This window comes from Ptychodera flava, chromosome 15 (genome assembly GCF_041260155.1).
Source record: "Ptychodera flava strain L36383 chromosome 15, AS_Pfla_20210202, whole genome shotgun sequence".
Taxonomy (NCBI): Eukaryota; Metazoa; Hemichordata; class Enteropneusta; family Ptychoderidae; genus Ptychodera; species Ptychodera flava.
The window spans coordinates 19816571-19830699 of record NC_091942.1 but is presented as its reverse complement, the minus strand read 5'-3'; the positions used below and the strand labels follow the sequence as shown (position 1 = coordinate 19830699).

Below are 14129 nucleotides of genomic sequence, written 5' to 3'. Positions count from 1 at the left end.
ACATGATTGGCATGCCGGGTTTTTCTGTGAGTAACAAATTCTTTTGGGAGAGACAACGTCCCCCCCCCCTCCCAGCCAACCCTCTCGTTTCCTCGTTGCACAGGCTCACACAATGATGACCAAAATTCCAATTTATATTTAAAGTACAATGCGTCTCTGGGACAGACAATCGGACTCTCAATTTTTTTTCAATACCTTTCTGGTCTACCTTTTTTGGAACTCATTTTAAAGTTCTTGGGAAAAACAAGAAACCAATTCATCGTCTCAGTTTTTCGAAAATCGAATGTTATTTTCCCTACAGATCTAGAGTTAACACAGGGATGGCGGCCATTTTGAATTTCAAATATCGGAAAATGTTCGGTGAATGTTTCTCTAGTTCCAAACTTTGCACGGTGACCCCTGATTTTTATTCTTGATTTGGTATATAACAGAGGGGGTTGAAAGTTTCATTGAGGAAAGTTAAGTGCTGTTCATTTATTTGTATTTCCTTTATCGACGCTTCGACTAAGTCCTTTTTATGCGCGGTAGGTCTGCTCTTATTGGTCCTGCCCACACTGTTCAAATCTCGCAGGACATCATTATTTCGCTTGCTTGGCTTGAAGCCAGCCAGCTTGATGTATTTATTGTACAGGCTGATTTCGGTCATTATAGGAATAACATATCAAAATCGAACGTATTCCTCCATAAAACCTTGGCAACCAGGAGGCTAATACAACATATGTTTTTATTAAACGTTATAAAATGCTATCGGTTTCATCAGTAAACAGAACATAAAAATGATAGCTTGAATAGGATATTACTATCTTCCATTTCTTTACGGATTGCTTTCGTCGAATGATGTTTAAAATCGGATAGCTACCCCACTGGCGTTCGGGAAGTAGCGGTTCATCTAACCGTGCACACTGCACAAGCTCGTAATTAAAATGGACCCCCACATGTGTCGTAAGCTTTGAGAGTGGCGCGAAGTTCGCGATTTCGAATTCGTCCGAGGCCTATGGCTGCTCCACAAATCTCCTTTGCCCCTCCACTATATTCCCCCAAAGAATCCATTCGGTTTGTGTGGTTGTTTTTTGCATGTTTATGGTTACAGTATACTCTGCACTGGCAGGTGTTACAAATCATATTTTATTAACCCACTCGTGTATAATTAATATTTAGACGAACTCCACCACTTGTTAAGGCGGGGAAAAATTTACGCAAAAGAATTGCTTCACACTTTCTCTGATATTATTTGACGCCTCTTTGAAATGACTTTTGCATAATAATTACTGGACACAATCGAGGTGTGAATTATTCACGTGCGTCGGTCGACAGCAATAGGCACAGCTCTGCAAATTTAAGCCAACGTTGTCAATTTATACAAACTTACAAGCTGATGTTATTTTAAGGATGTCACACCGGTCGATTTTTGATCAAGCACTCATTTATGCAGGAAGGCGATTTTATCAACATGTAGAATACGTTATCTAGGTCTTGTACAACATAGCATGGTTCCATTTCGTTCACCTAGTATAGCTATCTCGCCCTGCGTGATCAGAACCATCGGATCCCTGGCGATCCAGCGTCATGTAAGCCAACATATGTAAAGAAATGGAAGAACTAGGCGGGAGACACGTAGACGCCGTCACAGGCATGCAGATCAGGAGATACCGAGGAGACGAGACGCGGCATGCAAAATGAAGAACTACTCTTGTTTAAACAAAGCCTGACAAGTGGTGATATGATATTGCCTCAGTACACTTAAAGATCACGACTAAACGTTAACCTTGGGAACAAATCGAATTTCTTTTCTAAATGTGGAATATGATGACGAAATTTTTTGTCTCCATCTTCGATCTGATGTATTTGGATCAAACATTTCCTGTCCTCCATTTTCCAAAAGCAGTGCCGTTGCACAGTTGACTTTGACTTATTTTTATTACAGCGGTTTAATCGAAAACATACTCATCACCTTCACTTCTAACGTTATCCATCTTCTTAGAAATTTACGCTGCAAAGATTTTAAGTCTTCTTGAGCTCAGAGACAGATAGTGTGTGTAATTCAATTCTAACATAGCATGCTCTATTTTCAATACAGATATCTCGCTCTATGTCTGCCTCCCGGACTGCCTCCCTGACTCCTTATCCGTCTGCCTGCCTGCCTACCTACCTGTCTGTTTTCCAGTCAGTCTGTCTGCCTGTTTCTGTATCTCTTTGTCGCTATCTCTTGGTGTCTCTCTCTCTCCTTGAGAGTTTCAGTCTGTCCCTCTCTGTCTGTCTCAGTCTCGCAGTCTCTCTCTCTCTCTCTCTCTCTCTCTCTCTCTCTCTCTCTCCTCTCTCCTCTCTCTCTCTCTCTCTCTCTCTCCTCTCTCTCTCTCTCTCCTCTCTCTCTCTCCTCCTCTCTCTCTCTCTCTCTCTCTCTCCATAAGGTACGCGTGCGCCCTGAAAATGCGATCAGAGGCATGAAGTTCTGAATCCAAATTCTTCTCGAAACCCCGTGAGTTTACAGTACAAACTACAAGTTGATATTTGACTGCTACGTCATTGGGATATCAGACAAGAGAATACAAAAAAAGACCGGCGGTGATTTTTACCCGGGATAATAAAAGTACGCGAGAGTGACTCATCCAATTATATCGCGACAATACAGGTTACACCGTTGGTCGATAGTCATAAACGATATTAAAAGTTCATTTTCGGCTTACACTGATCGAAGGACGACTATCCTTCCAACTTACAGTCGATGAGTCCAATTTAAACCTCCTTCCCTCCCGCCCGTCAAATGTGATCGCCTACGGACCGTTTCGTGGATGGTTCATTAAACCTCCATACAGCATTGAGCAATAATTACTTATTTGCAGGCTCCGTCGCCAGTGTGTTTATGTCGTAGAAGTGGGCTCGTTACGCAGGGCTCGTTTCACTCAAATAAATACCGGATTAAACAGTTTCTTTTAATGCACTATTTTTTTCAATGACAGCGAGAACGGCTCCTAAATTTAACGCGGTATTTTTTTCTCTCTCCCGTAAAGCTTGTTATGTTAAATCCGGTTGAAGGAATTGCTTCTTGCCTTTGAGTGACTCATTGCATTTTTTCACACAATTGCGAAAATACAATTAAACCGAGATGACATCACAATGCATATTCAACTAGCTGTAGCTGTCGCTGACGCGTTTCAAAGCCCCCAAATAATATTAATCCGTGTAAATTTCTGATAAGAAGTTATTATAAAATTTCCATTTTTCACAACGCGTGCCACTATGATGTGAATGCGTGAGAGAGGGGGATTACGCACGTACATCCGGGCAGCAAGCGGAAATACTTTAACTTTGAGAAAAGCGCATCTCTATTTCGTGAAATTGCTTGGCAGAAAGCCGCGAAGTTACGGCTCGACAAATCGCCTGTCGCACATAAAAAAGAATGCTTTTCATCACCGTACTGCGCCGGCGCAGAGGGCGTTGAAATGCCCCGACAGTGTATAAAGATTGCGAATTTCGAGAAAGAGCGTTGCAACTGCCACCTGAAAGCACCCGTGTAAACACTCTTTTAGTTCCGTTGGTGACAAGAGGAAACGAAATCCCCTTAAAAAGTCATCAAGTTTAAATTTAAGTGCACGCAAGTAATTTTTTTCAAGTTACCTTAGATATTGTCTCCCGTTTGCATTTCCCATACTGCTCACAAAGTGAAAAACTCTGATGAGTCTGTGAGTGACAACAATATAACTTCACAACCAGTGTAGGTCTTTTTGATTTCCCCCTACATCGATTTCAACGTTAAATCTGTTCGCTATGTTTATTTTGTCTCGAGGTCGAGTAGGACCAGATCGTCTTCACCATCGCAAATCTTCGTTTTATCACGCTCCAATTACTTCAGCGCGAGATTTCCCGCTGAACTATGTTGAAGTATTGAGCATCTTAGCGGGATTTTGAACGTGACAGCTCGAGACGCAGTCACGGCTATTGATAATGACAAGGAAATATAAGATAACGGATAAGTTGATCGTTCCCGAGGGCATCTGCGTTAGCTATACATTATGTTCCAGCGATACGCTGCCACGGAATCAGAAGATCTCATGTTTTCAGTCAAAGCCCCCCCCCCCCCCCCCTTTCGCCCGCCTCCTTATAATGGTCACGCGATACGTCATTACGCGTCTCGCAGAGCGTTGGTCATGAATTGCGCATGTTCAGATTTTGTTTTCCTGTTTAGAAAAGAATTATTTACCAGCGGGCAATTAGCAGTATCTATACGAAGTCCGTGTTAGCATAAGTTTTCATTCCAACGAAATAAGTTGCTCCGTTTATTTTCGATGAAAATGTCGGCCAATTCCGCTCCTGCCACAAATTCGTCTCCATTGACCCCGGGAGTGAGGAGATGGTGTAAACAGAGACAAAATTAAACAGAGACAAAATCATGCCTGTTTGTCCAGTTTGTTACAGTGCTTTAACTCTTTCGGTCACTTCTTTCACGCACAAAGTGGAGCTATTTGAAGTAGTTGGCTAAACCAAACAGTGACCTCACTCATTTGCATTTCGAAGCTACACCTTTCAAAACATCTTGCCGAATATGAACTTTTTTTTAGATAGAACTTAGCTGTCAACGCCGAGATGTGCAAGTGGTTTTGCGAGACTCGTCTCGCACATGCTCCTGTTCGACCCAAGCCCTTGAAGTATACAGCTGCAGAACAGTTTGATAGAGCGCCAAAAATGGGCTCGAAATAAATCAAAAGGACAAGAAGCATGTCGTTCGGTGATCACTGGATCGTACATCAATTTATCTTTTACGCGCTTTATTCTCTTGTGATTTTGCATCTCAAAAGTAAGAGTTTTGTTGAACTTTAAGGTCGTCTGCAAATTCGAAAGTGAGTAGAACGGAAATCATCGTTGAGTGATGTCTTCTGACATTCGCCTTTTCTTTGACATCAGAGACTGTCGATGATATTCCCCTCAGTTTCGTAAACAAATGTAACACTGTTTCGAAATCAAATTCTGACAAAACTACCCATCGATAAAACACTCGAATAAAGCAAATATACTCAAAATAAGTTGCAAATGACACATCGTAAATATAATCGTCGAAATTTGGAAAAAAAATCATTTATTGCAAGTTCGTTTGAGGAAAACAGCATCGAGCGAAAGTGTCCGCCATCTTCTGTCGCACCTGCAAAGTAATATGCGTACCCGTCATGCCGATGCTCGCTTATGTATGCGTCTCTTTACTTAGTTTTTTGTAAACATTTTTTTTAGGTTTAATCTACAAGCAGCTGGCATCTGTACATCGAAAAACACCCGATATTAAATGTCCACTATCTATCCACAACGGAGTACACGACAAACTTGATGTAACATTTTCCCCAAAGGATGAGACGCGCAGACATAATGTAATTTGTATTTATTGGCGTGTATCTAGGTTGGAAAAAGGCAAACAGTATATTTGACCGAAAGAAGCAATAAATAGACATTCATAACTTCATTGTACAATTTTCCTTCGATCTTTATTATTGAAAATTATCTCAATGCAACGGCAGAAACATTAAAATTATATTAGTTTCTTCAAAATGAATACCTTCCAAATATTAGACTTAATACTCCCTTTTATGAACTCAATTGTTATCAGTAATATATTTTATTAATATCGCGCCATAACATTCCCGCCATTTCTGACATATTTTACATAATCATTGGGCACTAAACTGGTTCGAAGTGAAGCGCGCGTAATCAGTATTGCGTTTCGCAAGTGAGCCAGGCGACAACTGCACTGCGAGGCGTTGCGACCAGCTGTGTAAAAAGTGTCCTATAGCCTCTTGGCTCTATTCTATACTCGTGTCTTTACTTTTAGAGCAGCTTTAATAGACTGTTTGTGAGAAGAAGTGTCCCCCAGATGTTACTCGACGGAGAGAAAATTGCTAAATTAAAGTGAATATTGACTCGCAATCGCCGTCTTTTCAGTCGCTATTGATCATTGTAAACTTGAACGAAGTTGGTGTTCAATAGCGTAGCGTGGCAGATTCGTTTATCCTTCGCAAGAACCTTTCTTATATTGTCGAAAACAGAAAAATGTCACTAGAATGAACATGAGCATAAGATAAATTCGAGAATCATAAACCTACCTGTTGGATGGTGCTCACGATGAGAAAACGAACGTACTATCTTAAAGCAGTCAGGTCCTTCTTTGAAAGAATTCCACTTTTTTGTAAAGGTAAACCTCACAAACGGTTTCTGTTCGGATTTAAGTCGTCCGTTACGTGCGCAAGAAAAAGAAATACTAAATATGTATAGGCAGGAACGGCAAGCTTCTGTCAGGACCCCCTAGGGAAGTGTAAATATGACCACTCGGTAGCCAATCCTAGAGTGAAACATCGCCTAGGGAATCTGCCGATTATTTTCTCCTGATCGTTTGGTGACGACGCGCACCCATCACTCACGTCCCCGTTGTCAGAATCTCTCTCCTTTTTTCCGCGCTTGAATACAACTCCAAAATACTGTAATTACGGAGGTAGTTTTCATCAATTTTGAATTATTTACCTCTGACAAGATTCAAAAATAAGCTGGATGCCGAACAAAAAAGTTTAGGTTTGAAATTGTACGGATAGACTGGATATTTTGTCCTCATGTTACAATGGCGGGACATCATCTGCCGAGTTCAAAAAGAGCAGTGTATCTTGTAGCGTATCCGTTCAGGTAGTGCGCCTCGCAATGCTGGCCTTCAGAAGTCAGAAGTATGACGGCCATTTCGCTGGCTGAAGGAGACAAAAATTATGACCGTTATATTCGCGATCTCCTAGGTGATCATTCACGAATAATCAGACGACTTGCCCGGAATGACCCCGAGAACGACAGCCATTAATTACAACAGTGTAATCTATTGAGCTCCATATCTCTCATGACAAAGGAAATATTTGAATCGCGAAGCTCCCCCGGCGCTGCATGCAGTGCCCGGTCTACGTCGAATTTGAAACTCAAGGACAATCCTAAAACAGGTTTAAGTGAGAAAGTATCTATGAAAGAAGTGTAGTTCCGATGCATTGCACGAGTTAATACGGAGTTCGCCTTGCCTGTGGGAAATTACGATTTACCGGTCCAAAATTACGAAGAAATTGCCGGGTCTTACCTTACCACAGAAAAGGCGATTCCGACACTCAGTACGATGCGGCCGTGCCGCAAACGAGTGAGTGTCGGAGATGGGACGCTCGCTTTGATTTACGACGTTACGATTTTGCTGGATTGACGACGCGGAGATCATATAATGGGGTTGCTCTGGCGCCATCGCAACAAAAAATAAGGCGTTAACGTAATACTTCTCCGGTAATGGCTCTCCGGTGCGATATGGCAACAGAAATCCAAATCGAAGTTGACAAAATCCTAAAATTAAATGACCTGAAAGTTGACAAATTTATAGCCGCCCGATAATTGTGTTTGATTTTCACCCAAAGACGAGAAGAACAAACGGGACAGGAGACCCGCATTTACCGAAAGATAGACGTGTATGTTATTCAATTCGCGAAGCGTGAGCTTCAGACAAATCAAATTGATTGAAAGTGTGGCGTTTCGTTAGAAAAAAAATTTGCATGAAGGATGGTGGCCGTATACGCGGTACGGACTTGACCTGAGGTGGTACGCATCCTGAAAACGTAAATTATTGAACTTTCGCCGATTGTTTCTTTAGGAAACTTTCAACCATTCTCTTTCATAATCAATAATTAAAGTCAGCATAACTAAACTGACTACGATCTTCAGTAAATCACATCTGAGGTAAAATTATTAGTGCCTAAATTTCAAAATGGCCGACGTACATTTACTGTGTTATCGCCTAGGGGAAAGTGTTTTTTTTTTATATTTTTATTTTTATTTTTTTTTTTATTTCCTTTTTACGAAAACAAGGATGTGAAAACTGAATTTTATCTTAAAAGTTTTAAAATACCACATAGGGTACGAACAAGAAAGGAACTGTGAGATTTAAGATTCTCTGAAATCTGTCCCTCGGGCGTATTATGCAAGAATATCGATGTTCTATTCATGGATATTTTCTGACTTGTTCATCTGAAACCCAACCAAATGGACTTCAACCAGTCTAATTTACATACTTTGAAAATTTTACATGTTTACTGTTATATTTGGTGAGGTTCATTATTCCGCTATAAAAGGCAAAGGTCAATAACCGATAATCGACGACGATTCATACAGACGAAAATATCCTACGGGCATGCACTAATTGAGGAATCGATTTTACTCTGTGGCTCAAAATCGCAACAAAAAATTTCTAGGGAGGCATAGAAGTTTAGTTCTTGCAAGGTTTTGTGTCCCCGTTGCATTGCGAATAAAATTCATGGTATAGAAGCTGATTACGCAGTTGTTTCTCAACACCGCAGCCTATAATTGCGGAAACCGACGTGACATGTTTTCGCGGGTGACGCCGCAAGGTAAACTAAAAAGGCGCGCTAACTCGGGCTTGGAAAACCAGACCGGCATTTCGGAAGAGTTCTCCCGATCGATCAAAACAGGCTTTGTTGTCAAAAATTTCGGCTTACCTTAAAATTTTGTGACAGAAGAAAGGTCTTGAGCTAATTCAATCATTTTGAGAAGGAGAGGTACCGGAAAACGTTTTCTCGAGATAGCGGATATTGAAAACCGGCACGTTCTCGAGTAGAGCACTACTTACTGTGCACGCTAATGACCGAAGTAGCTATTATATGTTGGGGGGGTGTTCTTGCATAAGGTGTAAGATTTCTCAAATTTGATTTGCAGGAGGTCCTGTATCATCGATAAGACGATACTGTAACACTCTTTTTGCAACAAAAGCAGCGGGCTGTTATTACTTCATATTAAAGGTGGAACGCGCCTCGGGGACAGATATTCGGACTCTCAAACTTTTACAATTCTTTTCTGATTTACCACTTGTGAGGGTTCGTTTCAAACTCTTGGCGTAAGAAAACTTTTCACCGGCTTAGTTTTTTTGAAAATTGAAAATTTTATTTTTTTCTCCGTACAGGTAATATAAGGATGGCGGCCATTTTGAAATGCAAAGATCGGTAAATCTCGAGTAATTTGTTTCTCTTTTCCAAAATTTGCACGGTGACCCCCGAGTTTTATTCTTGAAAGCGAATGGTTGAAATATTCTTTAAGGGAAGTTTGAACAAAAGTTTTCGTCTTTTACTTTCGAGGTGCATACTACCTTAGGCTAATCATATTTCGGAGTGTGGGTTTTGTCATACACTCGAACTTTTCCCTATACGCAGTTAGCTTTGTCTATCTAACAATGATTCATATATAACTTGTCTGTCTGTGTGTCTGTCCACAGGGGCTCATAAGTGCCTATTTAAGTCAATATTACAGCGTTTTTCTTTCTTTTCAATGTTACAAATAAAGCTGAAGAGCACAACATTTGTGTAGCTGTCTTTTGTGTAGCTTGTATTGGCATGTATAGTGCGCCCTCAATGAGGAATGTGATCATATGTAAATACGACTTTAGTTCCGTGACCTCTAGCCAATTCCTCTGGCCATGCCTTCTGGACACGTGTACAGACGTCGCTGTGTTGAAACACAGTCCCTCCACCAACGGTCGGGAAACGCTATTGTCAAAACGTGCGAACGAGGGGATTAGCTGGTAGGATGCGCGTTGCGCTGGCGTTCGCTGTTGATGACGTCACACCAGCTGTAGCGTCCCCTCAAAGAGTGGGTACGGTGGTGTCGTCTTCGACGAAGAAACTAGCCTGAATCGGCCGTAAAGTGTACAGCTATTTTGAAACGTCAGTATATTCTCGATAAGCAATATTTCTTGATAAGGAAAGTGGGTGATCTTTTTATTCCCAATCGATTTTCAGCGCTAAATCGGCGTTTGTATTCGCTATCGCGTGTAGGTCATTTTCATTGAATTGCGTCTTTCATGTGTCAGGAGAACATGAATTTTTGTTCGCTCTACACTGCAAAATTATGACGGTCTGTTTCATTCTGATGTCTGTATTTGTGATTAAAGTATACGTAAAATTACACTGACGAACCCAGTTTTTGAATAAAGGTTTATAATGAGACGCAAACTGATAGTTTATTGTGTAATGCTTTGCTCTGCAATTTAGAAAATGGCGTCCACTGACGATCTGTGTTCGCGTTGTGTGAAGAGTCGAAATATTCATGGTTTTTCGTTTTGATGACTGGTCAAATAAGTTCGATTGGGACCTATTTATCTGATTGAAAGCAATTTCAACTTATTTTAGCGATTCAATAACTGCATGTCGAAGTATAAGGGAAGGATAGAAAAGCAGATGACCCAAACTCGGCCGAACGCCATTTTGTTTTTGCGACCCTCGCAGAGTCGATGTTTGATTCTTTGAAATCTTTTTTTGATCGCTGTGCCTTGCGTACTACATGGTATTTAACGTAGATTTTCTTGATTTTGTACTTGTATAACACCATTTAAAATACACTGACGACGCAATTTTTGTGATCAAACGTATCCATTGGCGGGAATTTTACGTGAAAAATATTGTCTTGATTCAACCCCATTGCGGTTTTTCTGGCGTGTCATGAAGCCCTATCGAGCCATGTGCTTGATGTGTCACACAGGTCTCCCGCGGTAGCTGTAAAACAATGCCGCTACGAATGCCGCTACGAATAGGAAAATTTACATCAAAGAAAGGTCATTTTTGTTTCATGTCCTATGACTGTCCTCGAAAATCGCTGGCTCCTTGCACTCGTTTTCACGGACGGGCATGTGAACTTCGTTTTAACTTAAACTGAAAGTTATACAATCAGAACACTGTAGACCTCTTCACTCTGTTCCTCTGAAATGGTGTTGAAATCGATGTCTTGTCATCAAGAGAAATGAATCATGGTCGTAATGATTACATTGGTGTTGACTGCAAGTGTAGTCCAGTCAAACGCAACCAGCACGTGTAAATACGAAACACAGCCTATGTACGCACGCGCATTGTCCTTTAGTTCATTGCATGTCAGGTAAAAATGGTGTCATCGTTTATGCTAATGTTAGACCAAGTCGCTATAATCTCTTTACGCTAATAAATAGTGTAACGGAAGCGCAACGCGCATCAGGACAATAGAAATACATGGCGTTTCCCGACCGTTTGGTGGAGGGACTGTGGTTGAAATTAGTACAGTAACCATAGCGAGGGCAGGGCAGGAAGTAGGCATGGCTAGAGCCGGGCCTAGAGGTCACGGAACTAAAGGTCACATTTACGAGGACTCACTATACATGCCAATACACGCTACACAAAAGACAGCTACACAAGTGTTGTGCTCTTCAGCTGGATTATTTGTAACATTGAAAAAGAAAGAAAAACGCTGTAATATTGACTTAAATAGGCACTTATGAGCCCCTGTGTATCTTGTCTGTCTGTCGTTGTGTCAATCCCTCCGTCCTGCTCTCCGTCTGTCTATCTGTCTGTTTATGTCTGTCTGTCCGTCCGTCCGTCTGTCTGTCTGTCTGTCTGTCTGTCTGTCTGTCTGTCTGTCTGTCTGTCTGTCTGTCTGTCTGTCTGTCTGTATGTATGTATGTATGTATGTATGTATGTATGTATGTATGTATGTATGTATGTATGTATGTATGTATGTATGTATGTATGTATGTATGTATGTATGTATGTATGTATGCCATCCCCGCTTTACACTAAAACCTTCGTGTGATCTTTTCAATCACCCATGGAGATCGGAAAAGACGCCTTTTGACCTGTGACGAGAGCCAAACGGCGCAGTAAACATTGTTTAGACGTGTGTAATCTTCACTCATTGCGGACGGTATATTCTGTAATGCCGCCAAGCTCTTACCGAGAGCCCGCAATGACTATGATTTATTGAAGAGATCACATCGAATTTGTCAATCTCGTAACGTCTCACCAATCTTATTTCATTTGGCATGAACCGCATTTCCCCCTTTCCTTTTTGGCAGCACATTTGATTGAAGGTGCAGCGGATTTTTTTTTCTCACCAACCGGTGAAATTGTTCCACTTTAGCTTTATTTTGCATTCATTGTCCCAGCAAACACGAAAGCCCCGAACTGCGACTTGCAAATTCACTAGCCCGTCAACATCAATTTTTAAAAATTCCAATACTTAGAATTCAGGATGTTATTGTAATTTAATATTCCTTCAGCTGTCCGGCCAGCATTCCAATCTGCCATTCAGGAAAGAATGCGAGGTGCTCATTTCATCCGGTGCTTGACACCTTCGCCAACACAGAGATCTGCCACAGCGTCAGTGCACACATGCGCGGCAATCATCTCCGTCAAACATCTTTCGTTTGTCGTCATTATCAGGCCGAACAAAAAAATGTGCTGTTCCGATAACCCGACCTACCCTATTTTTTACCTGCCGACATTAAACTTTTTAGAGCTACGTAAACACGGAAGTAAAAAAAGAAAAAAAACCGTAAAATCACGCGTTCGTTATTTGGCATTTGATTTTTGCTTGAACGAGGATGTCTTTTATGGTTTTTTACCTTTTATATGTATAATACGTTTTTCTAGAAATGTGGCCAGTGTTTGACCGCCCTGAACCCCTGGAAAATGCATATTTAAAAATAAAAATGTTTTGGAAAAAAGTTCTGCCGACCTACCCTATTTTTGAAAACCATGTTATCGGAACTGCACAATTTATTTTTTGGGCCTCATAGAGTTACACGGTCCAATGACCTCGAATACCATGGACAACAAATGAAAATTGAACGCCCATGTCACACAAGACAAAATGTACAATATATATACATACACCCTTACCTAGGTGCCATGATTGGAAAACGTGCTCACACTTATCAAAATATTCAAAATAGCTGTTAACACGTAATATTCTAATCTATGCATGTATACATATTTATATCTGTTATGTGAATTATGTATGCGTATAGTGTGTGGATGATTATCTATCTATCTATCTATTTATCTCTCTCTATCTATCTATCTATCTATCTATCTATCTATCTATCTTTCTGTCTGTCTATCTATCTATCTATCTATCTATCTCTATCTGTAGGTCTTTCTGTCTGTCTGTCTATCTGTCTGTCGATCTATCTATCTATCTATCTATCTATCTATCTATCTATCTATCTGTCTGTCTGTCTATACGGCGCGCCAAATGTTTCAAAAATATTTATCGTCATAGAGTAAAAATAAACTGTCAAATTTTCTTTCTAAAAAAGTCTTAAACATGTATGAATAATAAAGAAAAAAGTTTTTTCGTCCATATCATTGCATTTTATTAATGTACCTTTTCATAAAATAGCATTCATTTGAAAATACGAGTCATTTATTTGAATGTGTCTGTGCAGATAAAGATGACGTGCAACCATCTTTCTTGATTGAAATAAAATTCGATGGAATTACGGAAGAAAATAAACGAGAAAAGTATTATTGCAAAAAAGGCAGAATATTATGTAATGCTTAATTGTAAAATATTCTTTAAACCGTAATGAGAAGATAACTTTTCAAAAATTTGGAAATACCATACTCCCATACTTATTGACGTACACATACACGTGTATTTGAATAACGGTGCAATGAATGCTGATTACAAGGGAAATAAAGAAAAAAATCAAGCACACACACAAAAAATATTGAAATGATTAAAAACAAAACCACAAATAGTACTTACATTAATACCAAAAAACAAAATGAATCACCATCAGGTCTGACTAAAAAAAGAAAAAGAATCACAATTGAAAAGTCGACCGAGATCGCTCCGGCGTTGAGGCTGTAAAGAAACCAAAACGAGGTCAGCTTGGAAAAAAAACCAAAGCGAGGTTACAAAAAAAAAAGAGGTTACAAAAAAAAAAAAAAAAAAAATAACTCAGTAGAAAAAAAGGAGGCCTGTTCAAGAAAAGAAAACAGAGTGGGACACCCCGCAGAAAAAGCCCAACATGAAAATTGAATAATTGTCAACGTCATGATTGTTACAGTTTAATGCCAGAGGGTTTTGGATTATCACACTCGGATGTTGGACAAGATATTTGGGGTATTTCAGCGATAACTCTCATCTTCTAGTCTTCAATATCATCTCATGGACGTCCAAGTTACCGACACGTCCCATTCTATATTAAAGAGTTACCAGTTTTGGTTAAAAGTGGACAAAACACTCGTGGTGGTTCGTCGGCTGCCAGCGGTCCCCTCGCTCCAATGTACACTCGAGATGGTAAGCCAGCGGTCGGCGGTCCC

General features: G+C 40.3%; 1 protein-coding gene across 1 annotated transcript in view; it reads right to left on the bottom strand.

Annotated features, from left to right (window-relative positions):
* The window catches only part of LOC139151454 (uncharacterized), a 55608-nt gene extending 49358 nt beyond the window's left edge, over nucleotides 1-6250 (bottom strand). The window contains exon 1 of the mRNA XM_070724280.1: nucleotides 6084-6250. The gene's annotated coding sequence lies outside the window, so the exon portion shown is untranslated. The remainder of the gene's footprint in view (nucleotides 1-6083) is intronic.
* Between the last annotated feature and the right edge of the window lie 7879 nt (nucleotides 6251-14129).